The sequence below is a fragment of the Echinops telfairi genome, unplaced genomic scaffold (genome assembly GCF_000313985.2).
Source record: "Echinops telfairi isolate 266 unplaced genomic scaffold, ASM31398v2 ScPeMD7_7457;HRSCAF=8495, whole genome shotgun sequence".
NCBI classification, from domain to species: domain Eukaryota; kingdom Metazoa; phylum Chordata; class Mammalia; order Afrosoricida; family Tenrecidae; genus Echinops; species Echinops telfairi.
Genome location: NW_022111357.1, coordinates 20,045,107 through 20,049,013, shown reverse-complemented (window position 1 = coordinate 20,049,013; position 3,907 = coordinate 20,045,107).

The window sequence follows — 3,907 nt, the reverse complement described above, 5'->3', positions numbered from 1 at the left end:
GAACGGGGGTGGGAGGGGTTGGGGGTTGGGGAATATTGACCTCCATTGCTGGTGGGATTGCAAAATGGTGCAGCCCTGGTGGTTCATCACAAACTTCACGATACAATGTCCAGAGTCCCAGAGACCTTACACCATTGCTCATAGCAGCACTAGCCACAATGGCCCAAAGGTGGAGGTGCCCATCAGCAGATGAATAGCTAACACAATGTGGTATCTACCCAATGTGGTACTACTACTATGCCAGGAAGGGCCCCTGATGGTGTAGGGGCTACAACTTGGATTGCTAACCACAAGGTCATCAGTTCAAAACCACCAACTGCTCCAGGAAAGAAAGATGAGGCTTTCTACTCTGGTAAAGAGTTAGAGTCTCAGAAAGCAACAAGGGCAGTTCTTCCTTGTCTTATAGGATCTCTGTGAACCCGAATTGGCTCGATGACAGCGAATTTGAGTTACTCAGCCAGTAAGAGAAATGACTTCTTGACACGTGGGGCAGATAGGGATGGAGCTGAAGATATTATGCTTGAAAAATTAGCCAATCACAGAAGGACAAATAGTGTATGACCTCATCTATATAATAGTAATTAAAAGGAAAAAGCAATGTGTAGAGAACAAATTTTATGAGTGGTTATCAGGAGTGGACTGGGGGAAGAGAAAGGAAGTAGTGATGGAAATATTACATTGATCAAGGGCAGGTTGCACATTCATGTGCTGTATTCCTGCAGAAGTTGAATGAGCAAAAGTTGTGTGACACATATATGTATAACAATGACAAAGAGAGAGAGAGATTAGCTTCTGAGACTGCTTAAGTACAACTAGAATTCTAAAGGGATATAGTTAGTCAGTTTAGAGAGTTAGAATCATGGTTTCATGGGATATTCCAGTTAATTGAGCCCATATGTTTAGTGCTTCTAGTTCTACCTTTTGTAGGTGCCCTTGCTGGTAGAGTGGTGTAACTGCCCCTTGTAACTGTTAAACCTGAGAATCGAGAATGCATACGAGTCAGCATTGAGTGGATGGAAGCAAGGTTCTTCTTGAGTTCTACCTTCTAGTTTTTATGTAGTCTTAAACATTTTTAAGCAGCTGCCCAAGCTCTAGAACTTGATCTTCATTCACCTGGAGCGACAGAAAGAAGGAGAGTCAGGGATAAAAGGAACCTGTACCTCCCAAAACAACTGCATGCCTTCCAAGAGACCAGAGGAGCTGGATAGTGCCCAGATGCCATCAATCTGATTAAAGGTGCCATAGATGAGCCCTGATCTATGGCAGAAACACAAATCAGAATATCGAATTCTCATGGATTGTAAACTTTTTAGAACCACTGGATGAATCTTGGAAACCATTTCCCTGAGATAAGCTTCAAACCTTAAACCAAAAAGACTCCCAGAGGTCAGCCTACAACTGAACGCCCTATACTGCCATGGAGGAGCGCAGTGCTGGGTGGCCTCAGTCAGAGTGCCAACGCCACGAGGGAGGACAGGGCTGTGCGTGCTGCTTACCCACGGCTCTGTGACCCTGCCTTCCCCTTTGTGCCCGAGTGAAAAGTCTCTCAGGAAGCTGGTGGCTCCTGAGGGCCAGCCTCGCGGAGTTAGTTCCAAGTGCCCGCTCTTGGCACCCGCTTCACCCAGGTGTGTCCGCCAGTTCACACACCGAGGATGCACCCCTTCCTTGGTTCATCTTCATCGCTGCTGGTCGGAGCGGCCGCAGTGCTTAGCTCTCTTGTACAGATGGGGATGGCGAGGCCTGTGTCATGCAGCAAGTGAGCAGCAGGGCCATGCTAGCTTTCTGCCCTGACTCCCAGTCCAGGGCTCTCTCCTTCTCCAGAGAGATGCACCGCGTGCACTCCCTTAACGTGTCACTCCCCACGCCAAGTCCGGTCTGTCATGAAAGAGCCAGGTCGACATTCAAGTCACTACTGGTGGTTCATGAGAGATGGGTCCACGTCCCTCCTAGTGTTTATCATAAGGAGTCATGTCTTAGTCTGGGTACTTCAGAGAAATAAATCCACAGAAATGCATGTACAAGAGAGAGTTGTATATAAAGGTTAAGTGTGCATCAAGAAAACATCCCAACCCAGTGCTGCCCAAGCCCACAAGTCCAACATTAACCTATATGTCCACCACCAATCCACAAAGTCCTCCTCCATCTCACAAAACACACACTATGATGCCAACTGCAGGAGGAAAGCCGAATCAGTGAATGTGTCAGCATCTCAGCGCTGGCAGGGGTCTCCACACGGCTGCCCCAGCACCCAGGGCTGCATCGGGGTAGGTCCATGTGGCTTCTCCTTGGGGATGTCTTGCAGGAAGTGAGCCTTGCCAGCTGAAGCAGGGAACTGCTAAGGCAGCTGCACCCTGGTCCGACCATCAGAAAGCAAGAGACCCAAGAACTAGAAAGGTGAGGCTCACCGAGCCATTTATCTCTCCGCCCTTCAATTAACCCCACATGTGTTTACCAGCCAGGTTGGCACAATAAACTTTTAACTAACTCAAGTCATCTCTGTGATCTTGTGCGGGCTGCCTGCATTTTGTCTGTGCCCCCTGCAGAATGTGAGCTCAGGGGTGTCTTGTTCACACCGTCCCTCAGCCTACCTCAGAGCAGGCAGCCAATGAGCCTCTAAAGAAGGGAGGGAGGACAGGGGACAGGGCCCCACCGCTCACACCAAGCTTGATCCTGACTTACCCCTCCTCTAGGTTGGGTATCAGGGGGAACTCCGTTCTCATGGACGCCCACCAGGGAAACCCAGCAGAAGCTGGAGGTGGGCGGATGAGTGGAGGGTAAGGAAAAGTCAGATCAATCAGGCCTTGGGGGTGGGGGTGCCCATCATCCAAGAGGGGTTCCAGCTGCTGGCCCCTCCCTCCTCAACAGGCCCACTGCAGCTTTGGACTTCGATTGCTGAGAAGGGCATCTCCCACTCCCACGTTCTGGTCCAGAAGCACCGCCAGAATCTGTGAACTTCTTTCCGGGATCAGTCCTGTCTTACTGGACTTCTTACTGGACCAGTCCTGTCTCCTCAGCAAGTACTTCCCTCCCTTTGCCATGCCTCAGTTTCCCCATGAGGCCAGGGAGCTGAATGGCTCTATACCCACCTCCAGAGGGTCTAGTGTCTAGTAAGTGCTTGGTGAATATTAGCCGTCACCCTTGTTTCGTACCTAAGTGGTCTAAGGAGGAGGCACGTCTCAGGCACACAGTGGGGATGCAGACTGGGGTGTAGCCCCCAAACCCAGCTGTTGAACCATCAAGCATGGGCACTGGGGCCGGGCGCCTGCAGAGGTGGGCATCTAGGAGGCACTACTCCACATCAGCCCCATTGGATTCTCGAGCCAAGGGCAGGGGTCCAGCGGGCCCTTGTTGCCCCTTCCAAATAGGACAAGCAAGCAGCCCTTCAGGGCCGACACCAGACTGCGAGGCAGCTCTTCTCTGGGGCGTGTTGCCGCCCCCTGCCCCTCACCCCGCAGCAGGGGCCATAGCCTGTGCCTCGCGGCCACCCAAGTCCCGGGTCCCAGGGCAGCTGCCCTCAGAGCAGTAGCTCGTCAGCAAGGTCATGGCCCCTGAGAACTCGTTGGAGAGAAGGCTGCTGGGGCCCCATGATGCCAGGAACGGAGATGGGGCCTCCGGCCTCATCCCCTTAGCCTCAAAGGTGGCCCCAGTCTGGCCGCTCCCCGCAGGCCTGCTCCTGCCCTCACCACAGCTCCAAGCTCCCTGCCCAGCGCCACCCCAGCCTGGCATCGGTGCCTGGACCATAGGCCACCGCACGTGGGCTTCCCAGGGAAGACACGGTTTCCTGGACCCCAGCTCTTTCGACGGCACTTCAGCCTCCACGTCAGCCCAGCCTCGTCCCCCCTGTGAGTCTGCACCTTGAGACCTCGAACTCCTGCTAAGCACACAGATACACACACAAACACACACA